General features: G+C 43.0%; 1 non-coding gene across 1 annotated transcript; it reads left to right on the forward strand.

Moving 5' to 3' along the window:
• Window positions 1-4,653: 4,653 nt before the first annotated feature.
• On the forward strand, window positions 4,654-4,761 carry LOC121147605. Its single transcript, XR_005882425.1, has one exon. It is a non-coding gene; the product is annotated as a U6 spliceosomal RNA (small nuclear RNA).
• The last annotated feature ends 19,893 nt before the right edge of the window (window positions 4,762-24,654 follow it).

Raw genomic sequence — 24,654 nt, forward strand, 5'->3', positions numbered from 1 at the left:
TCAATAGTTACTGAGATCATGTGGGCTGTTGCTAATGAGTTACACCCTCTGCATCCTTTGGAGTTCCCTCACAGGTGAGAGAAGCACATCTGGGTCATCTGGTAGAACAGATGGGCAGTTTGAAAAATCTCCCACCATGCTCCCCCACGGAATTCTGATAGACTCCCTTTCTGGGTGAGTTTCTTGACCCAGGCTCCCCTGTGCTGCTTTCCTGGTAGGGACAGCACTGGCTTCATTAGGGAGCCCTGGAAACAACATATTAGTGTGAAATACTGCTGCCTCTTGCTCAGCTGGTTTCCTGGCTTGAACGGATATATTCTGCATGATGCATTCAGAATTGACTCCTGAAAAGTCTTTATTTGGGGCTCATCTTACAGCAAGCATGGGAGAATTAAAAAATAGGCATCAATGCTTGGGTATATATCATTTTAAAGCAGAGGAAGCCTCTTATAGCTTGGCAGGAAAGAGGAGGAGGCAGTCACAGGCATGGGTACTGCTGTTGACTGATTCAAGTGTCAAAGACATCCGTCTGTCAAAAAAATGTGTAGGCTACGGATCAGGCCTGGAGCCTCTGCCATCAGATAGCCCGCTGGGGACCAGGGATGCCATTCCAATGTGAGCATGTTGGCTGATGGAGCACTGTGTCCCTGAGTGGGGATGTCTTCTGCTTTCCAGTGAAAAACAGAGCATTCATTACAACAGATGAAAGAGCACAAGAAAATGGCCTTGATTTTCACACTGACAGATGCAACACAGGTGTGACACACACACATCAGAAACTCTTTTTGGAAGTCTTTCATTTAGGGCTCTGGCACAATTATATTATTTTCCTCCAGTTTTATTTGTTGAATTTGGTAGTTTTCTTCCCTGGCTAAGTTTGGACAATCTCAATGCTATTCCATACACGAAGCAAGACACTTGTCAATAAACATGCACTATTGAGGTGGCTCACACATGCTTTTGTTGCTGGATGCTGGGCACTGGGAGAGCGCTTGGACATGTGTTTGTAAGGTGCACCTGCATCTGAGACTTTTGCAGTGTCATCCCATGCCCAAAACTCATGAATGTAAGCAGCCTTCACAGGTGCTGCGTTGTGTGGAAAGGCAAACATGATCACTTTCTTTAGGATATGTGTTGTCATGGTGACAGAGGTGGCAGGACCAGAGAAATGCGAGAGTTTGAGAGTTTGAGCTCTCTGAGACTTTGTCAGAAAGTGCTCCTGAGACCCTGCTTGGCTCATGCCTATGTTGCTAGCCAGCGTCTTAGGGGCAGTGAGGCATACTCCTCTTTGGCAAAGCCAGCTAGTCATTGGTAAAGCCTATTTTTTTTTTTTAACTGGCAAGCCGTGGGGGCTCCCATGACTCTTGGACTGGGGTAGTATCCATAGCTTGAGGACAATTACTTGGTATTGATTGCCTTAGAGCAACAGATAATGCATTAAGCTCTTTGATTTCCAGCTGATTACTGTGAAATTGTGGAGTTGTTTCAGCATTCCCACTGTCCTTCTAGAACCACTGGCTTCTTTGGAACTTTGAAAAGCATGGGGTGCTCATGTGAGAAATGGCTTCTAGAAAGTGTCCTCCATCTGTGTCACTCCTTCATCTCAGCTACTCTCTCTTCAAGTTCTGGGTCATTCCAAATGCTCTTTCTCCAGAGAGGACTTCTTCAACATTCTCTACACCCTACACTATAGTTTTTTCCTTCAGAGAACTTAGTTATTGTAAACTGCACCTGACACATGCAACGCTAATAAACTCATCCCTCCAGCCCTCTGATCTCAAAGAATTCAGGTTCCAAGGGGACAGGCAATTTCTGTTTTGTAACTGTTTATGATCTAAGGCAATCTAGACAAACTCCTCTTAAGACACAAAACAAGAAAAGGCTCCCCCCGCTTAATTTGTAAGTGTTAGGCTGTGTATATCTCTGGGGCATGATGTGATGATTTGATGTGTATACACTGTGGGCAAGAACAATCAAATGGACTTATCAATCACTACCTTATGCTGGACCTTAGGTGCTCAGAATCAGTGAACTGAAAGTCTGTATCTTTGATCAACAATGCCTCCTGGTCCTGGCAGCCGTTGTTCTCTGCTCCTACGACTCTGACTTCTTCGCGATCTGCACATTAGTGAGATCATGTCGCTGTTGTCTTTCTTGTCTACCCTATTTTACTTAGCATAATATCCTATGTATTTGTCCTACTGGCAGGATTTTCTTCCTCCTCCTCCTCCTCTTCTTTTCTTTTTGGCTTTTTTCCTGCTGAATAACATCCCATTGTATATAGCAGCGTAAGTGTCTGAATCTATCTGATGCATGAGGCTTATTTCTAGGTCTTGGCTCTTGTGGATAGGCTGCGGTGAACACACATATGCAGACATCTCTTTGAGACACTGATTCCGTTGAATGGGATTGCAAATTGTATGGCAATTCTATCCATAGTTTCATGAGAAATATCTGTACTGTTTTCTGTATTGATTGTGTGAATTTAATAGTTTCATCGAAGAGTTCATACTTGCTAATAAGTTGGCAAAAGATTTCATAGACACAATGTAGAAAAATTCTATAAAACACACAAATATAAAGACTACTTGACCTTCCTAAGTTCACCCATCCAATGAAAAGGAAAATACAAATGATAAAATTATTGGAAAACTGGAATAAAATTATTATATGCATGAATGGTAAACCATTCTAAAAAATCATCTAAAACATGGAAAATATATATGCCCAGATATTTTTAGTATAGTATTTTTGTTTTCAATTTGATGAAAAACTAGAAGTCATTTAACTGCCAAGAGGGAAATGGTTAATTTTTTAAATTACTATTATTTATATGTCCAACATTACACAATTCTGAAGGAGGAAGGATATATACTTGTATTTTATATATGTGGCAATATGGCAATATTTATTGTAACTTTAGATCCATTCTTTTCCAGCAATGTCCTATAGCTTTGTTAGGTAAAGTACATGCACAAAGTATGTTTAACGTGTACACTGCTTGAAGCAGTACTGATTTCAGAGCAAACAGTGACAAATCCTAAAGATTGTAAAATAGGGGTGTGGTTAAGTTCATTTTTAATCTTTAACGAGGTTGAATGTTATGCAGGCAATTAAAAATGATGTTCTAGCTTGAGAAAATGACCAAATGCATTGTTCGTTTTGAAAACAGCTGGTTGCTACATAACATAAAATATGACCTAAGTTTACTAAAACAAAGCAGGCTGTCTATGAGTAGTTTGAACACATGGCTTTATGCAATCCATAGAGAAAGTGGGAAAACCACACAGCCCAGCTGCTCTGACTTCTGAGATCAGCAGTGTGTGTGTGGAAGGTTTGGTCACGAGGAAGAGAATTTGCTGGGAATTAACATTTATTATTACCTAGGCATTTTAAATTTTCTTAAACAAGCAAGTTAAAATAGCATGTTCCTTATAACCAGTAATATAACATCAAGAATAAAAATGAAGCCCAAAAGAAGTAAAAACAAAATAATAAAAACCAACGATGTTTTTCTAGGTCATGAAAATGACGTTTTTTTTTCCTCGTTTATTATTTGTTTCCCTTGCAACTACTATGATACGAGTAAACTCCTTTCACATCAAACACTCAGAATTTTGTTTTTGTCAGTTTCTGCTTCCCCCGGGTTGACAGCTTGTAACCACAGAGTATTCCCTATGGTGGGAAGAAGGTAGGAAGGGGTTGTTGGTTATCCTACCTGGAATTATAAAATCCTCTCAACCTGGAGCATTTCTGTTTACAAGTTCGTGCTGTTTCCTGTCTCCTCCCTACTCTTTTTGGTGGGGAAAGCATTCGGGGCGGGGTACTTGTCATCTTACCAACCAGAGGGATTTTGAAGTCCCCAAAGGTTGAGGATGGCTGCTTGAAGAGCTAAGCATCTAAGATACATGACATGTGACACCTACAGTTCTATAGGAAAAGACAAGCAGACAACTGTGCAAGCATTGAAAAAGTGAAGTATTTACATTCTGCATGAATAATATATCTGTGCGTGTCTCTCGGGTGAATTTGTCAAGCTATCTTCCTCCCTCCTGCTTTGGCGTTTATTTCAAGTCATTTCCACCCTGGAAAATCTTTCTGTGTGGCTTGGAATATCTGGCAACGGCTGCCTGTGACCCCCCTTTCCTTCCATCCAGTGTATGTGGGGTTTGCTTTGCACATAATTTTTACTCTTTGATTTGTTATTTTAATTTAAGCGAGACGCTGACTGGCTAAGGATGATTCCATCCACCTTAATGTTCTGGGTGTCATCGCCACCGCATTCTGGCATTTAATAATGGTTAAATAATTTACCACCATGCCAAGAGATATTGTCTGAGGCTTTACGCATAAACTGACTTGAAAATTCTCACCAGTAAGACAAGATGGTCGAGTGCCCTTCTAGCTGTATTATTTTCAGGGTAACAAGATTCAGAGCTAAAACAGAGGTAAAGGGGCAAAAACAAACTCTCAAGACCAGCAAACATTATTTATAGTTCACTCATGAGACAAGAGGGAGTTTTCAGCCTCTCTTCCCCCTCCCCTCCAAATTACTACCACATGGTTAGACTACTTACATATTTAAAATTCAGGGGGAAAAATTCCCAGAAATAAAACAATCAGTGGTTGTTTGCTTTAAAAATAAGAAGTGCAGTGCTTGCTTCGGCAGCACAGATACTAAAATTTGGAATGATACAGAGAAAATTCTCATGGCCCCTGGGCAAGGATGACATGCAAATTCGTGAAGTGTTCCATATTTTTCTTAAACTTAAAAAAAAAAATAAGGAGTGCAGTCTGAATCAACTCCCAGTCGCGGAAGTCAGTTTGATGGTCAGCATGTGTTTTTCCATGTGAATATTTCTTCCACAATGCAGAAGTTGCAGCAAGGGCTTTAATCATCTGACATAAAGAACAATGTTCTAGTTGGAAATTAGCCAAAGAAAGGGAAATGCAATCTTTTCATAAAAGAAAAATAAGGAGTGTCAAGAAGCCAAATTAGCATGATGAGTGCTCCACAAATAGGCATGTCATGGAAATAGGAGAGCAGTGTGGGGACAATCGCTTATAAGTGTAAAATTAGAAGAGTTCCAGCAAGAAACAAGATGCTACCAGCAAGTCCTTAAACAGGAGAGAAAGGTTGCAGAAGCATCGTCTCTGCAGGCCTCGTGTGAGCCCATGTCTGCCGCCAGTCTTGCTCAGGAGGCTGACTCGGTGAGCATCGATGGAAGTGGGTGGTTCAGGGTGAGGAGGCCGGGTCTGAGTCTGACCCTGCTGCTGCTGACTTTGGATATTCCCAGCAGAGCCTGGGCAGTCTTGCTCCTTGGGTTCTATCCTCTCGCTCTCATTACACAAGATGTGCGCAGTGAAGGATCTGTTTCGCAAGTTGATTGCTGAGAAGGCTTGGCGTGTGGCCCAGCTTTTCTGGAGTGTATGTTTCGGGTCTGGAAGCAGTGGGCTTCTAATTGACGGATTTTCGCAGCTGTTCACCAGTGATTACACAATTCTTGGTCCCAAATCAAGGTTGTTGTCATTTCCTCACTGTGGGAAACAATGTAGAGATTTCTTTAAAAACTGCAAATGGAGCTACCGTACGATCCAGCAATCCCATTACTGAGTCTATACCCAAAGACTTCAACTCATCACATCAAAGAGATACCTGTTTCACTACTTTGATGGTAGCGCTGCTCACACTAGCCAAAAGCGTGGTGTCAACAAGGCATCTGCCATCTGATGAGAGGATAAAGAAATTGTGTATAGATACACATTAGCATATTGGTTAGCTGTTAAAGAAAAAAAAGAATGAAATCCTGTAATTGTGTTAAGAAAGTGAGAACGGAAGAGAAATCCTTCATGTTCTCCCCTCCTGTGTGGGAACTGAAATGAAAGAAAACAAACCCAAAAGAACTCAACTTTATTGTGGGATGTTGCTTGCTAGAAGCTGTGAGATGATGGAGAGTTAAATTTTTTTTCATTAAAAATATGAGTGAAACTGTGTGGTTTATTAGTTATGAGTGGGATACCAAGATGAGACATTGAATGGGACATTGGGCAAAGGGTAAATGCCAATTCTTTGTAGTACCCCCACCTATTTTTTACATCATTTTAAAAGTGTTCTGAAATAAGATGTTTAAAACAAGGTTTCCCTACTTAGAAGGCATGTTTTAAAAATAATTTAAAAGATCTTATGCATAAATAAGGTTTGCTGTGTGATGCTTCAACACATGTGTTAAAGACTCTATTAACATGAATTTATCAGGCTGTTTCACCTCTAATGATTTTGTGGGTTGACATAACTATTCAAATGCAAAGTCAAGGCACGCAAATAGCTTTCTGTTGGGTCACAGTGCTGTTACTCTGGGGATTTTCTTCTGCATGTTGGCTCTGTGCTTTTCACTGCCTACTCATGGTTCTTTGGAGATCACGAGTGGGGATGTCTCTGTTCCCTAGATCTCATAACTGGGTCAGTAAATATTTTGCAGAAGGTAGATTTTTGGGAAGAGAAGTAAGTGACAGGAACCATTTTGCTTCCTTCAAATCTGTTCCTGTGTTTTTAAGGGACAAGGCTGCATGAGATGAAAAAAAAATCTATATCTACATGTCTCAAGGGGAGATGCTTTTCTGTCTCTTCCCTTACAACTTGCAGTCAGGTTGTCAGTCAGGAGACCCTGTAAGTTCTTTCTGAAAAGCCCATGCGGTCCCTGAGGGCTGCTCACCCGGCCCACAGTCTCCATAGCAGCTCAGAACATCTGGTACAGAAGCCTGCAGGTTGCTCTTGCTTTCTCAGCTGTTCTGCTCTATTCTTCCCAGAGCAATGGGCTCCAAGGCCATCTCACATCACCTCGCTCCTCCAATGACTTCCCAATTCAATGATGATAAAAGCCCCCGTCCTTCCCGAGAATGCAGAGATTTGTCCCTAGATTTCCTCACGTATTGTTTTGCTTCTTTTCCTCCCCCATCCTACAGTTCCAGCCACAGTGCTGTGCTTTGTTTGTTTTTGCCTTGAGTCTGAAATAGAACACATTTATTTCTCCCCCAGGACCCTTGTTCCTGCTGTCTGCCTGCATTGGTTTACCCTTCCCTGCAGGGGTGGGGAACTTTTTTCTGTTCTGCCAAGGTACATTTGGGTATTTATAACATCATTTATGGATCACACAGAATGATAAACTTAAAAATTAGCCAGCTGTAGATTTATTGAGTTTTGAGTCCCACATGCAGGGGCCTTGTCAAGGACACTTGGGTTTTTGGGCATCTGTGGGTTGATACGGCCCAAGGACTAGCCTTTCCCCACCCCTGCAAGCTCTCCCCATGTCTGCTCCTTTTAGAACTTGTGTTTCAGAGCAGTGTTCCTGCACATGGAGGTCTTCTGTACCCAGCCGGCCATCCTGACTGCTGTATCTCATTGTCCACTTCCTTTTCCTGAGTGTGGTCCCTGTCTGCCATGGTCTCATCCCTGTATTTGTTGATGTGTTCGATTCATCTCTTCCCACTAGACTTGCTGTGGGAGAGCACTGGCCTTGACTTGCTTGATTTTTACTGCGATCCAGTAGCCTGAAGCAATGCCTGCTGCTTAAGCTGTGCTCTGTCAGTATTTGTTACCCATTTGAAGACAAATACCAGGAAGCCTATAAGCTTAATTTTCACACCTATGAATTGTGGAATAAGCCATCAGATATTAGTCATAAGCAAGCAACAAAACACAGAACAAGTTCCACAAGCAAGACGTCTCGCTCAAATGATTAGTCCAGATGAAATGAAGGCTTTATCGTGGACTGTCTAACAGTAAGCCTAGGGAAGTCATGGCTGGTTGGGTTGAGTTGGCCATCAAATGGAAATAAAAGCATTAGTCACTTTGGAGGTTTTGGCTGCTTTGTTGTTGTTTTTGTTTATGGAAACAGCCCTGTTTTTAAATGGCTTCAAGCTCCCAGTTCTGTTACAATGACTCATCAACTTGAAAAATGTGTTTCTTCAGGGTGGGAAGAGAGTTTTAAATTCATAATTCATTTGTTGAGATATTCATCTATTAAAGCACACACATCCTGTGTAGTCTTTCCTTTTTGTGACATTATGGCTTTTTCCCTTTTTTTCTCATGCTTTATGCATGCATGTGCATATATATAAATATGAAATTAGGAAATGCAGTTTATGTTCACACAAAGAACATTTTAATGGGTTCATGCGTAGACTGGAGCATGTTTTCCTGTATTTCATTGTAATTTGCCTTGCAGTTTTAAAGTGTGGGGAGAGCATGAAGACAAAGAATGAGTGCATGCATTTTGTCTCTCCTTATTTATGACACTAAACAAGGATTTCATCAGCTTCATGTCTGAAATCTGACTCAGACACATCACGGAGTAAGCATGCAGAAATCTCTGAATTAATTGAGTTCTTTTGTTTCGCACTAACCCAGAGAGATGGCAGACTCCCTGCGGAGTGGAGGATATAATCCATGCATTCATCTCTCTGTCCTCCCCTTAACACTAGGCTACAGCCATTAAGCCACTGTGCACGCCACCAAATTAAAAAAAAAAAAAGCCATTTTTACAAAAAGGGATGAGAGGTAGCACAAAACATTTTTTAGAATAAAAAATGGCTTTTTTTTTTCTCAAAGCCCAGAATGGTAGCAGAAGGCTTGAAGAACATAAACATAACCAATGTGTCTATTCTGGGGGATAAAGGCTGTGTTTCTTAAACATAAAAGAACAAAATCTCCAAGTGGCAAGTGAGTTGGAAGTATTTGCATAATGGGTTCTATTTACATAAATGATGTTGCTTATAGCACTTGCCTGATAAGACTTGGCAAAGGTGGAAGTGCAGTGGAAGGAAGGGAGTTTGTGCTGTGTCGGGACTGGTGTCAGCACCCCATTTGTAGTAGTCTGTGTTTCTTCAGCGATTAACATGTGTGTTTGCCCCACATCAGATAGCCGTGTCAAGAAGCGTGAAGTCTGGTCATTCCTGCACTCCTTGCGCCCCTTTTTCTGCTCTGTTCTTTTCCATGAAGGTAAAGCTGAGTGCATCTGTCAACTGCTGAAGCATGTTAACTCCTGTTTGTTGAGATCTGACAGCCACTGCCTGTGAATTTTCTCGCCATAACAACCAAGTGAAAATGCCAGCGATGATCCTTTCTGCTAAGTGCAGCTTTTCTCTTTCTCATAGGCACTATAATAGGAGCTTTCCATGGTTCCCACTTCCAAAACAAAAAAGCAGTCCCTTTGAGAATGGGCAAGTCTAAGATGCACCTTTATCAAGATTCCAAGTTCAAGAGTAGCACTCTGGTCTTGGGGAAATCTGGATGCAGACAGTACATCAATCTGTGAGGGCAATTCTCGAAGGATTATGTGACTTTTTGCCCCGGTTCCTCTGAGACAGTGAGGCTGTCTCCCAGGAATGTTATGAATGATGGATGGTTAGCTAGCCACTCACCTTTAGCCCTTGGGCGCTTGATGTGAGAAACCACAAGAATGAAACTTTTCTTCAACTTCTAGATTCCAGATTTTCATAAGCATTGATTTAAATGAAACGGGTCTTTGTCTTGACATAAAGCTTTTAGCTTGCCTATAATTAAGAGAGAGAGAAGTGGGAGGAGATGAGAAAGAGAGGAGAATATTTCTTTCTCTTTTCTATCAGCTAGTTCACTCCTCAATGCTGGTAGCAGGTAGGGCGAAGTCAGGCCTACGGCCTTAGCCTAGAACTCTGTCTGGGACTCCTGGGTGGTGGCAGAGAGTCAAGTACTTATGCAAAAAGTACATTGGCAAGAAGCTGGATTGAAAATGGAGTAGGCATGACTTGAACTCACATACTCCAATATAGTATGGGGGTGTTCCAAGTAGTGGATGCAAACCGTGGGCCGGATGCCTGCCTCTCACCCTGCTTCATTCTTGGAAGGACAGTTGAAGTCATGATGGACATCAGCGATCTTGTGATTTAACATTTTAACAGAATGGACGGGAGTAAAGTTTTAGGAGTGAAAAAAGAAACACTATATTCGCTAAAAAACTTGTTTTTTTTAAAGTACTTATTGATCTTTTATTGGAAAGTCAGATTTACAGAAAGAAGAAGAGACAGAAAAAAAGATCTTCTGGTTCACTCCACTGGTTCATTCCCCAAGTAGCCCCAACAGCCGGTCCTTGAGCCAGATCCAAAGCCCGGACACAGGAGCCTCTTCCAGGTCTCCCACATGGGTCCAGGGCCCCAATGGTTTGGAACATCCTCTACCACTCTCCCAGGGCAACAGCAGGGAGCTGGAAGGGAAGTGGAAATGCCAGGACATGAATTGGTGCCCATATAGGATCCCAGTTAGGACTTTAGCCACTAGGCTACTGCACTGGCCCAACTAAACAGATTTCATTGCCACAGTTTTGGAGTTGGTTGAAATTGGAAGAATATTTGTCTATCTGTAAATCACTTTAAGTCATTGCCTTAACACCATTACACCTTTTTTTATGTTTGTTTTAATCTGCCCTCCAAAACGCATGTGCAAAACATTAGAGTAGAAAAGTCTTTGAAGACACTCATTCTGTTACCAGGAAGAATGTACAGTGAGAGGGGCCCTGCATCTGAACTGCTACCCAGGCCACAAGGCAAACCCTGTGTCATATTGCATCATTCTCAGTAAAGTGCTCTCAACGTGCGTGGCAAAAACAAAGCAATGTATCTTGTCGCGAAAAGACAAATGCTTCTTGCTCTTTCTTGCCATGAAGGAGGTGACTGCCAAGTCAAGGCAGCTGGCAGGGCTCCCAGAGACAGGGTCTGGGCCATGGGTTGGACAGAGATGCAGTTGCTGTCTCATTATTGCATTGTCCTGTGGTGGCCGGGCACACTACCTGACATGCAGAATCAAAGTGGAAATGATTGCTGTCAGAAAAGGGGTACAAATGGCAGTGACTGCGCTCTGTGATTTAGGGGACCCTTCCCCAAACCCAGGAAGGGAGTGAACATGCACCTCAACCTGGAGATTCTGGGTGGTTTGTTAGAAGAGCGATTCAAGAGCCAGAGGAATTCGTTCCTGTCACAGGTGGGAGGGAGAAAAACATGTATTCAAACATGTGTTATGCCAGTGGGGAGGAAAAAACATAAAGCTTAAGGTTAAAGAAACAAAATATTTTTTATCTCTTTTTGAAGAGGAGGCACAGCAAACATGAACCTTAGGGAAAGCTCATGCAGAAACATCAGAGATGAAAAATTCACTCTCAGGATGTTTGTCAATAGGAAGTCAATTTGGGCATCATTGGTGCTTGTGGTTATTACTCTCAGGGTGCCCTCCTCCTTCTCTCTCATTTTCAATTCTTCTTTTTATTAGGTGGAATGATTGTTTGGGGACATTGGAACTCGTTCAGGGTGGTTGTGACCAAATGAACAGAGGGAAGCCAACAGCATGCAGTAATTTATGTTCCTGCAGGTTGGAGCTGGACTCAGTGCCATCATGTCAGCTCACATGATAACTCTACCAGCAGCCTGTGCTGAGTCCTGGTTGTATTTCTGATCTCTCTGTATGGCAGCATCTTTGCATCACACAGGGATGTGGAAGAAGAGCTTTGTGGTACTCAGAGCAGCATTTCCCGTGGACCAGACACACATGCACAGGGTTTTTATTCAAAGGCAAGTGACAGAGAAAATGAGAGGGGCGAAGAGACAGGAGGCCTACCAATCAGTGGCTCATTGTCTAAATGCTCATAACTGCTGGGTCAGGGCCAGCCATAAGCAAAAAGCCAGGGACTCCATCTGAGTCCCTTGTTTGGGTGACAGGGCCCCAAGTACTGTTGGCTTCCCAGGCAGGCACATTATCAAGGAGTTGGATCAGAAGCAGAGCAGCTGGCATTCAAGCCAGCTTTCTGATAAGGGATGCCAGGGGTGGAGGTGGTAGCTTAGGCCACCGAGACACCATGCTGGCCCCAGTGCACTTAATTGTAATTCTGAACACGTAACTTGCTTCTTGAATAAAAAGTGAGTCTTAACAGTGAAAGTGTTTGAGACCACAGGGTAATGAGTGAAAGAAAGTAAAACCAGAGCGAAGGGAGAATAGAGGCAGAACAGAAGTTAATACAAAGGTTAATGCAGGTAACCGCAGTGCACAGCTCAAATCACTCACTGTAGGTGAATGACTTCAGTTCCAAACTTTCTAGCACCCAAGGGAGTCAGAGAAACTTCTTATTAGCGGTTGCTTTTAGGATGTAGACAAAGCAGTTGCTGAAAAGCAGCCAAATGCACTGTCTTCTTATGAAACGCTAATAAATAAATTCTTGTGATTGCACTTTTTCATTTCACAGGCAATTAATGATAGAACTGTGCTGGTGGTACATCAGGTATGAAGGGATTGTGGCAGCAGATGCGGCAAAACCTGAACACACATCCCAATGTGTCCGTCTGCCTGCAGGATTGGCCTGCTGACGTCTGAGCCCTTGGGGCTGCGTGCAGTAAAGACAGCATCACTTATAGGAGAGCGTATTTAGAAAGGTAAGATGGCCTAAAGACAGTCCAGGCGCTTTTATTTCCTGGATGTCTGTACAAAGCATTGTGGAAGGGATCAGGGGCCAGCTTAGTGGTGCAACAGGCAAAGCTGTGCTGTGTGACACCAGAGTCTCTTGACGGAGCACCGATTTGCCCTCTGGTGACTCCACTTCTGATCCAGTTTCCTGCTAATTCACCTGCAAAAGCAGAATTCAAGTACTTGGGCTCCTGGTCACAGTCTGGCCTCATCCTGGATATCCTGGCATTTGAAGAAGGATCCAGTAGATGGGAGCTTTCCTCGCCTCTCTCTTACATCTGCCACTCTGCCTTTCAAATATTTGGAGAGAGAGAAACACATGTATGATAAAGGGAATCAAGCAATGCATTTTCCTTTCCACATGATGACCAGACACTGCTGGAGATGGTGGCCCTCCAGGCCCAGGAGCAGTCGGAGACCAGGAGGTCCCTGATTCTGTTATCCATTGCTGCACAGGTCCTTCCACAGTTAGGGTTCAATCAGACCTAGTGCATATAGGCTGGAAAGGGCTTTGGGTAATTCTGCCACTAGGAATGTCTCCGAGGATTCTGGTATCTGCCCACGATGCTTATTCTGAAATTGAGAACTCTGCTCTTTGTTGGAGGAATACAATGATCTTTCGCCAGTTTCAAAAGTTTAGTGGAGACTTTGGATCTCCTAACATGTTTACCATCACCACAACCTGGTAGGAAAATTAAGATTTGAGTGTGCTGAAGACTTAGCAACAATAGCAGCAGCAACAACAACAGTACCTGCTAATTATTAAGTAGAATATGACATGTACAGATCCATAGAATGGATAAATACAAAAGCTTTAAAACTCCCTGGAATTTTGCTTCAAAGCAGGTGAAGTCACACAGACATACTTAGATTTAGACATGTCAAAGGAAAAAAGAACAAGAGGTGCCTTCAGGTCTTGTCTACTAGCTGTTAAGCAATCAAGCAGCATATAAAATAATTAAATGCAAAAGCAATTACAGGAGACACATATCTTAACCGTATACTTAGGCAGTGGTAAATGCAAATACATCAGGCACAAACTAAGGGGGAAAAAAGAAAAGAAAAAGCGACATTAGCTGAACAGTGCCACTACTTGCTGCATGATCTCTTTTACTGCCTCAAGAATAAACACAACAAATGTTTTGGAGTCTTTGGAGACAAGTTGGTCACCTAACAGATAGGGTATTTTTTTTTACGGGTGTGAGGCAACCATGCATGCCTTGTAAAAGTGGTAGGGAAATGTGTTAAGCCTGGTATTGAAGAGAAGTGATAAAATGGCAAAATGATGAAATGAAACCAGCTATTATGGAAGGTCCATTTCTGGCTCACAGGCATTTTTCTCTCCATTTCCTTTCTAAAATTGTCTCCCTTTCTCCCACTTTCTCTTGATTCTGACGCATTAGAGTGAGAGATCAATAGATATTGCTTTAGAGAACACTCCATTTTGTGTGTGTGGTGTATGTGTGTTTGTGTGTGTTTCTGTGTGTGTTGATAACGCAGGATGAAAGAATTGTACCAAACGGTGTCAGGACAGTGCTGGGTAGGGGAAGGTGATGTGGAGCTTTAGCAAATGTTTTCCAAGGTTAATTACAGTGATGTTGTAATAGGCAGATACTTATTATTAGGGGGGAGGGATCTCCTAGATTATACAGTTAATCTTAAGTGGGTGGTTGTTGCTTGATGAACCACTGAGGATGAGCAATTGAGTGTTTTCACCTTATAATGCTTATGAAAAGAGGGATTACACAAGGAATAGGCCAGTAAGCAGTTAACGTCAGTACATGCTCTTGTGGGGTTAGCTTCAACTGGCCAATCCTTCTGCAAGTCCCAGCATTCCACATGCGTGCAGGTCCCTGTCTGCACTGCTCTGTGTCTGACTCAGCCCCCTGCTAGCGGCCTGGGAAAGCAGCAGAGGATGGCCCAAAGCCTAGGGACCCTGTAGCTGTGTGGAAAACCCAGGAGAAATCCTACTTTCTGGCTTCAGATCAACATACCACTGGCATCGTGGCCATTTCGTAAAACGAACCAGTGGGTGGAGGAGCTTTCTCTCTGTCTTTCCTCTCCTCTCTGTAAATCTGTTTTTCAAGTAATAATAACTAAATCTTCAAAAAATATACACCGTTCTGTGTTTTAACATCTTTTCCCTGGATGAACTCAGCAACTTTGGGTTTTGGATAAAAGAGTTACTCAGGCAAACTGTAAAAAGTGGGAGGGGCATAGTAGTTATAAGATATGGTAGAAGTAAGTCAGGCAGAATCCAATTGTGCTACAAGAGCTCACAGAGTCTCAGAGGCCCGGGGAGGTCCTCACTGTGAGGCCCAGGGATGCCCAGAATACAGGCAGCAGGGGAGCCTGGACACTGAGATGTCCTGGGGTGTCGATTCACTTCCTGAAGATATTGAAAACACACACACACACACACACACACACACACACACACACACACACACACACGTGCGCGTATCCAAATCCCAAACGAGGCCATCAACCTCTGATAGGCCCTGTCTGTATTTGAAGTCTTCCCTGCAATAGTTTATAATAAGCATCAAGCTAGTAGCCTTTTCTGTTTTATTATAAATTTATTTTTATTTGAAAGGTGGATTTACAAACAGAAGGAGAGAAAAACGGAGAGAAAGAGACACACAGAGAGATATCTTCAATCTGCTGGGTCACTCCAAAAACGGACCTGCTATGGCTGGAGCTGAGCTGAGCTGAAGGTAGGAACCAGCAGTTTCTTCTGGGTCTTCCATGTGGGTACAGGAACCAAGGATCTGAACCATCCTGCATTACACTCCCAGTTCATAAACAGGTTGCTGAATCAAAAGTGGAGCATTTAGGACATGAACTAGCGCCTGCATGGGATACCAAGTTTATAGGCGGAGGGTTAGCCTGCTACACCACCTCACTGGCCCTGTTCTTCACTGTTTTAATGGCTACAGTTTGTACGTCATCCAAACTAACAGATGCCAAGCCCAAGCGCAGTTATCTAAGAAGAAGCTTGTTCATTCAGCCAAGCACTTTTTACTTACATGTCTACCGAGAGTCGCACATTGTGCCTCCTGGACGTGTAGCTTGGGCACCTGGGAGGGCCTATGTGCAGGCAACGAAGCTACAGGAAAGTTTTCATTAATGCATGGTTTTGAAAATCCCTCTCGGTGGTCACTTTCAGGCATTCGATTCCTCACTAGTCTTGTGAAGGTGAAGTTACTCAGCGAGTGGGTTCTTGCCTGACTTTGTTCTGCTGCCAGTGCATCGGCGTGTGTCAGGTGTTGTCACTGTATTCTGTGCTTGGCAGCACAGGTGGCTACTAGGCACCATGCGGCTCCCTTACTCCCCACTGCCACTGCTTTATATTGAGAACATTCTTTCAGTTGGGATGAAAAAGTTTGGATGTACAAGGCCACTTCCAAAGCTCATGGAAATTTGAACTAAAATATGAATTTATTTTGGTGTGAAATTTTGTGAAATCATTGCAAGTGAATGATCCTCAAAGAGTTCATGAGAGTTATGCGTGGGTTTTTTTGTCCCCAATAAGCTCATCATCTACTTTCATTTTTTTCAAAGCTTCTTAAAATCGATTCTTTTTATTTGTTTGGGAGACAGAGAGAGGGAAACACACAGACAGACAGACAGTCAGAGGCTGCTCTCATCTGCTGGTTTGCTCCTCATGTGTCTGGGCGGGCTGCAGTTGGGCTGGGCATAAGGTTGGGAGGCAGAAACTCCATCCAGGTGTAGCACTGGAGTGGCAAGAATCTGGCTACTTGGGCCCATCATGATCTGTATTTCCAGGAATCGGGAATTAGGAGACATAGTAGGAATTGAACTTAGTCTAGAGGGGGACATGGGTGTCCTGCCTGCAAGGCTGAATACCCATCAATCTCCATTAATTTTTGGAAGTACCCTGATAATTTGCTGAACTCTTACCTTTTGGCTTAACATTTGGACCTGTAACTTTGTTCAGCCAGAAATAGAGGAGACCAGTTGTACTACCTGCCCTTGATGACATATGTCAATCAAATCGAAGGTTGATTTCTAAGCCACTTTTTATGGACAACTGGTTTAACCTGAATATTCATTAAAATGAGGGCTCAATCGCAAGCATTTAAGAGTAGTTTAAAGTTTGGTGCTGGCGAACTCGCAGAGTAAGATAGTTGCAGCTTTCTGTGTATCTCTGTGCACACCGAGACACCAAGGAACTGAAAACAAACACAGCACAGGTTTCAAAACAAGTTGTCTTTAAAGAGCATTGGTTATACTTTTGGTATCAAATAATCTAAAGAATTGATAAGTGGCCAAGATTTTGTCTTTGGAGTCCTAATACATTATTAAAAGTTCTTAGTGGGGTTTGTGAATTGGTGGGTTGAGTATCAGCGTGAAGAAGGAAAAGAGGAATGTGACGGAACAATGGTAAAGGCTGTGTGGAAGAATCATTCCCTCTTATCAGCTTTCACTGTGTTTTTTTTTTTTAATGGTGCTAAACAATATTAAGCTAAGCGAAATAAACCAGTCTCAGAAAGACAAACAACGTGTTTTCTCTTATTTGTGGAAGCTGGTATACAGTAGGAAAATCGTATAGATGTGACATTGTTTGGCATACAGTTACAACACTGCTTCACTGAATCATACAATGTAAATGCAAATAGAACCTTCTTTCCCCGTGCTATAATCATTGTCATTAACTCCTCACTTTCTCTCCACAAATATTAATATCTCCGTTTCCAAGAAAATTAAAAGAAAAAATGGAGAATAAAAAAAGATCAACAAAACTCCCCACAACAAAACAATGGGACCTGTGAGGCTCCTGTAATTTGCAGAAACCCCACATTAACATTAAGGTCTATTGGAAGCTAAGCAGGAACAACACCTTGGGGGGCAGAATTATCTTTATAGGTTAATGAGTCTGCCTGGAAGTCATTGAGAAAGTGCTTTCAAGAGGGAAATTATTTACTGCAATGACATTGCTTTTCACGCCAACCAAATGAATTGCTGAAAGTGAGTTAGAATGCATTCACCCTTCCCCCTTTTACCTGCTTTCAAACTAAATCCTCCTACATTTAGGAGAAACAGGGACTACCCCATGCCTATCTGTAGGAGCTTTTACCATGGAGCTATGTGTGAAGAGGACGCATAAGAATGCTGACACCAGCCAGGGCTCAGAAAGTCCATCCCTATCCAGGACCAAGCATAAGGTCTGCACTGTCGGTAATTAGCATTCATACTGGGAAAGGAATTACATATTAATATACTGTGTGTTCTGTTATTAGGTGGCTCATTTTTCAGCAGTGACATGCCTGTGGACAGCAATGTAATCCTTCAGGGAGATTTGGAAGGTTGGGACTACATGCAGTTCCCCACATTAATCATGCTTTGGATCGAACAAACGCCCATTGCAGGGTTTTGGTATTCATCAGGAGTTCAGTGGCAGTGGCACGCTGTGTTCCAAAATTGTGAAATAATAAAATCTGAACTAAGGAAGTAGTGGGAAACGCGAAAGATCTCACAGAATGAAGATTTTTTTTTCTTATTTGTTTTCCCAAATCCACCTTCCACTTCTGTAATTGAGGTAAAATTTCAGACTAATCTTGGAGACAACCATCTGGCTGATGCAAATAGTTTGTTGTTATTAATTAGCTTGGGGGATACTGGAAAGCAGAACACGTAGCCGCACTGAGGAATGTCTAAGGATTTACTGCTATGCAATGAATGTGGAAAGACATTTTTGCAGCATTTAGTGTTGTATAATACCCGATACTAGGACAGAGAGCCTTTGTTTCTGGTTATTTGTGTCATTCCAGCGGGAGTGCGTGGTACATGGACACTGTGCAAGGCTAATCACCTTTAAATGCTGCAACACATTTTCAGAGAATGAGGAAGTACGAGGAGCACAGAACTCCTCACCATTTATCCTTTAAAAGATAGCAATGTTGGAAGTAGATTCTAAAGTTCTATTCATGAATCCACATAGTGGTTATTGTTTAAAATAGCATGATACGAAGCATGGATTGCATTCATACATGAAAATGAAATCTGAATGCATTTTGCTAATGGAAGGCAAAAGTCAATTGTCATTTAGGTCACTGTGTGACGGTAGGAAATCATTTTAATGAAGCCAGCCCTGTTCAAAACTGTTTGGATCTCAGCATATAAAAGAATATGAGTTCCCAAACAGGATTTCACTGGAGGCAAATACTATCAAGCGAGCAACTCAAGTGTACAGTAAAAGCTCCCACTAGCAAAAGGTTGAATAAGCTTGAATCAACAAAATAGATGGTTTTAAGTATTTTATTCTCCACGTTTTTTGATGACTTTAAAAGTGGTACCCAGCTGCCTATACTATGTGAACGTTAGGGGCAGAATTATGCTCGTTGAAACCCTTACAATAGTTAAAGATGGTGCTCCATTTAATTAAAATGATGCCCAGTGATAAAGAGCGGAGAGCACAGATTCCTCACATAAGCAAACAGGGACTGAAGTGCATTAACGGTGCCATTAGGCAGTGACTTTTTCTTCCTTTTCTCCTTTTCTCTCTAAACCAGACTGCCCTCATCAACTCTGAATTCTGCTTTTTCCCTCTCTTCTTTCCTTCAAAATTGGCAACTAGACTATTAAGAAATGGAATTCCCAGCAAGCCTTCTGGTTACAGGTGTTCTTTTGGGGAGAGTTAATGGCAATCGGGACTGCAGGTTTCTGCATATCCGGGCTTTTTTCAAAAACAGCACATTCTGGCAAGCAGCTCAGAAAGTACAGTGTTTAGTTCAATCTGCATTTATTCCAGGCCATGCTGTATGCCCTTGGGCAATCAAGGAGTCTCGGAATGTGTGCCAAGTGTCATGTCCTTGAGCCTCCGCTGCCATTGTCTTCTCTGGGCTGTGAGGGAAGATGACGACCCCAGGGAAATCAAGTCAAGTTCATTCAGCATTCAGTCTCAGGCTATTGGTTAGGAAGACAATGGGAGCACTGGACACAGAGGTTCCCCGTGCCTTGTCAGTCCCAGCTCATCACTTGGTAAAGAGAGGCAGTGTGGTGACACTGACTGAGACGTGAAAATTAAGAGGAAAAATGCTGATAACAGGCCTATGCATGAAAACTTTTGCATTTTTTTCCTTATTGCATAAATTGTGCTTTCCTTGAGAGCAGAGAAGAAAACTTATTCAAGGTATGTAAGAATGTGATATGCAAAATATTACTTGGGAAATTTGTTCCTTAGTCCTTGTGTTGTAATTTAGAGTTAAAAATACCTAAGTTAGTAGGTGTTAAGTAAAGCAAATACCAGAAAAAATTGCTACAAGGTGATGGAATTATTTAGATAACATCTAATGATTGTATCAGGAACAGCTATCCGATATTGACAGATTACTTTAATTTTTTGGTCTTTTTCTCATCCATGAAATGGGAGCAGTAAAATTAATGACTTAAAAAGGAGATTTATTTGTTTGCTTGGAAGAGTTACAGCAAGAGAGAGAGAGATGTCTTCAATCCATTGGTTTACTTCCAAATGACGCTGGAGTCTGGACTTGGCCCAGCATAAGCTAGGAGCCTGGAGCTCCCTCTAGGTCTCCCAGATGGATTTCAGGGTCCCAGGTACTTGGACAATCACTCCCTACCTTTCCAGGCACATTAGCAGGGTTCTGTAGTGGAAGCAGAGCTGCCAGAATGCAAACTGATAGAAGATGTGAAATTCTGATGTGAGATTCCAGCCTCAGAGGTGGTGGCTTATACTGCTGTGCCACAATGCTACTCTAGTTAATGGGCATTTAGTTACATGAAGTAAAATGGTGTCATCAAAGAGCTTAGTAAATTGTCCTGGGCAAATGAAATGCTGGTTATTGATGTGATATGGCATTGTAATAAAATTCCAATTGGTTAAACTTCTAACTTTTTTCCATTTTGTAGATATGAGCCACTATTTTGCAAAAAGCAACAAACAAAAACCAAGAAAATATTTATGGTCGATTCGTCCTTTCTCTGTAGAGAGGTATTTCCTCAAACTCTATTACAAGAAGTTCAGTGGCAAGTGAGGGTGCTGTGTACCACAGAGTGGCTAAGACCAAGTGGAAGAGAAAGGATCAAAGCTGAGTCCTGGTCCTGCACACTGGGGGCAGAGGGATCACCCGACTTCCCGAGGAGTGTACTCGTGTGCCCCACAGTGAGCTATTTTTAGGTGGTGACTACGTCAAGATCTGGATTCACGGGCCCTAGTCACGAGGGAGATCAGACTTAACAGAAGATCAGGAAGCTGAGGTTGAAGCCTTCCTGTTTCCTGTGCTCCGAGGCATGCTGGAGTTGTAGAAGTGAAGGAGAAGGTGCCACTTCCCTCCCTACGCCAGGTCCTTCATGTTCACGTCTGGTCCAAGGACTGGAGGTTTTCACTGGCACAGATCTGCTCCCAGCTGGTGTGGTGGGCATTTCTGTTTGTAATAATGGTAGAAAACTGCTGTGTGTGTGTCCTACTGGAGTGTGGGAGAGGCATCTTAAAATAAGATTTATTTATTTATTTGCTAATCAAAGAAGAGAGAAACAGAGAGGAGTCAGGAGCTTCATCTGGGTCTCTATGTGAGTGCGCAGAATCAAACACTTCGGTTGTCTCCCGCTGCGTTTGCCAGGGGCCTGGGCATGGAGCAGGATTGGAGTACCAGGGACTTGAACTCGCACCCATGTGGGGTGCTGGCATCATAGGTCATGGCTTTATTCTCCAGGCCACAACACCAGTCCCAGAGGCATCTTTTACAACACAATCACATACCGCATCAATGAAATTTCTGAAGTGCTAGCAGTCTGAGAATTAGAAATGTCTTCAAATTGGACAAACACATCACTGGACTTTTTCTTCTCCACCAACAAGGCAGAGCAATGCTTGAAGGGCTTCTTTGCATTTTGGAATCAATAAGTGGTGTGTCCATCTCATCAAGAAGCACTACCAGCATTTTTGTGGTATTTGTGGCAAAATACGCTTCCTCTGCTGGTTTTGGCAGTGCAATGAGCAGTTCCTTCAAGTCTTGCTGAGTGGTGGTCCAAACAGCAGCGGTCAAAGTGTCTGAAACAAATTGAGATGTTCATTGGTGCTTGTGGCATATAGGAGAATTGGAATGAAAATACCCAGGGTTGTGAGCAAATCTATGCACCTTTCAAGTAAATGTGTCTTTGAAAAACAGACCTCGGACCTGCTATTTCGATATAGCAGGCTAACCCATTGCCTGTGATGCTGACATTCCAGGTGAGTGCCAGTTTGTGGCCCAGCTACTTTCCTCCAGGTACAGCTCCCTGTTAATGACCAGAGAAAGCAGAGGAGGGCAGCGTCAGTGTTTGGTCTCCACGTAGGAGACCCAGGAAAAGCTTCTGGCTTTGGTCTGCCCCAGTCCTAGCCATTACAAGCATCTTGGGGAATGAAGTGAAAGGTGTGGGACCCTTAACTCTCTCTGTCTCTCCTCTATCTCTGTAATTCTGAATTTCAGATAAGTTAAAAACAAACAAACAAATCTTGCCTTGTTAATGGAACCAGAAAAAGACTGACGTCTGTCCTACAACAGGAGTTGACTAGATTGCTCACTGCCTAGTGTGAATGACGTATTATCTGAAACACAAGCTACAAATGTGGGCTATTTGTCAACATTCTTTCATCAGTTGGGATGAGTTATCTGATACTGACCTTGCATGGATAGCAAAGGGAGAGTAAAAGGCCTGATCATGTGGACTACACTTCTATTGTGTTTTGAAAGTCCTTTGGTTCTTTCCCCCACTCCCAATTTGTATGGTCACTGATTTAGAAGGAAAAAAAATCTGAGCCCATTTTACGGATGTTTGCACATCATATGCTGGCTCCAGTTAAGGGTCCTGCTGGGAGACCATTCTTCTGCAGTGGTGGCACTGAAACCCAACGAAGGAGGGAGCCTTCTCAGGCTGCAGAGTTTGAATAATGTATGCTCTTTTCTAATTTGTCTTCAAGGGAGAATGGCCTGCTACTAAGATCAGCAGTAGCAAATGATTTGACGAGGTGGGCAGTGATCTGGAAGCAGTTAGGTTAGACAATCGGTGACAAAGGTGTTTGAAGAAGTATATGAATGAACTTCTGTGAACTGCTTCATATTATTCTCTGTGTTCATGTCTACCTATGTAAATGTGCTCCCATGCCCCATGTGAACACTCATCAAAAGAACCAGCTCCCCAAAAGGAGCAGTTGAGGAAGATGATGTACCCTCCCTCTGTCAGCAGCCTTCTTTTCTAGCCCCTGTGATGAACTTTCTTATTGGGGGTTTGGAAAACATTGTTGTGAATGATAAGGTTGGTGGCTATGCATGAAATCAAGAAAATCGATGGCCTCACTCTAGAACTGAATCGACTGTGGTCGCTGAGGGTGTCAGAGTTCAATTTTGGGTCCCTGATAAGATGTTATGCCTTAGGTGGCCCTTCTCTCGTTAAGAGGTTGTAATGCGTGTCTTAGGAATAGAGAGGTATTAGGGACTTATAGGCTTTTTTGTTTTTCTTGTTCCGACATGCTCTCCCAACATCCATACTTAATGCTTGGTACAGCATCATCATGATCAAAATTGCCTCTCACCAGGAATTACATCAGAGCGAAAGAAATGTGCCGTGCTCTCTCCAGTAAGTGATTGTTTATAGTGAAGTAGGAGGTCTAGAGGCCTGTGTCAGTAATGCTCGCTAGTGCTGGTACGTTCCCTGGCCATTCAGAATCAGGATGGCCCATTGGAGGGTCAGTGCAGCACCACTGAGGACAGAACAGGTATACTCTCATCATTAATTCTTTTCCTTAATCCTGGCTAGCAAACTTGCTGCCTAAACAAGAAAGACAGCGTTTGCCATACCATGCATCCTGATTCTCAAGGTTGAAATACAGTAGCTGCCATACGATTGGGATGTGGGAGGAATGGGAATGCTCTGGTCTCGGTGTGTCCTCCCTAATATGTGTGTTGGAAATGGAATCCCTGAGCCAACACTGTTGGGAAGTGTTTAAGTCCCCAGGACTCCAGTCTCCTGGAAGGAGCTGTGCTACCATGAAAGGTATGAGCAGAGTCTGACCTTGTGACGATGCAGATTCCTCTCTTCGGGGATGATGTAAAGCTCAGGCTACTGCTTGGCACTGGAGCACAGCCCTGTCAAGATGTGACTTTATCAACATCTTGACCCTGAACCTTCCAGCTCCCCAAACTGTAAGATGAATCCTACACTTTTTGAATGGCCTAGTCTCAGGTTCTCCTACACCAAAATATGTTCTTGTTCTTATGCTCCTATTCCACACCACCTGAACCCAGTGGTTATCAAATCTTGGAGTTGGTCCAAATAGACTGAACTGAGAAGAGAATGTTCTCCACAGAGACTGGATGTGACTGAAGGTGCAGTAGCTAAAGACATGGGTGCACGTAGTTGGTGAATGTATTTTGGTTACAGAAGAGGACAGTGTTATCAGTTGTAGAATGGAGGTATGAGGACGACAGTATTCTTTGGCATTGGAGAACGAGGAAGGTGCGTTCTGGAGGTCTTTACCGCTTGTCCAGTTGTCCACCCCTGGACCAACTGTGTGAGTGTGTGTGATCCTTGAGTGTACCAGATGGTCCCAGAGGCTGATTCCCACGCCTCCTCAATCCTGGTGTGGAATCCTGCAACCTGCGCTCTGCCTGGTACCTCCACAGTGCCAGGGTGTTTCTTCAGTCAGCTCCCTATCTGCAAATGGAAGTCTATGAGAGAGCCCTTGTGATGAACACATCACGTGAGACTGTTCGGAAAGCAGTGGAGCAATGATGAAGTAGTTGGGGGGACAAACCACACCAGGCAGCGATGCTGGCAGTATAAGCCTGAGTTCCAAGGGCTCCCACTGGTGGCGCCGGCCCCAGTCTCCAGGTCTCCATCAACCCTCAAAGTGGCCTTTTCCTCATTGTGAGCCTTACAAGGCATGGTGGGCCCTTCTGTTGGTTCTTCAGCCTTCTAAGATTTCGTCAACTTTCCCCTAGTCTTTTGGTGAAGTCCTTGACTGCTTTTGTCCGTCAAGTCCAGTTTCTATTTCCTAAGAATAGGTACCTTTGTTATTTTGGGAGGTCTGACTTTATTCCTGGCAGTAAAAAACAAAAACAAACAAAACAAAACAAAAGGCAAACAAACAAACAAAAAAAAGCCCCACTGATTTTTGAAATCAGACAAATCTGTATTATTTACCAGCCTGA

Source organism: Ochotona curzoniae, unplaced genomic scaffold (genome assembly GCF_017591425.1).
Source record: "Ochotona curzoniae isolate NIBS_2020 unplaced genomic scaffold, NIBS_Ocur_1.0 scaffold_4506, whole genome shotgun sequence".
NCBI classification, from domain to species: Eukaryota; Metazoa; Chordata; class Mammalia; order Lagomorpha; family Ochotonidae; genus Ochotona; species Ochotona curzoniae.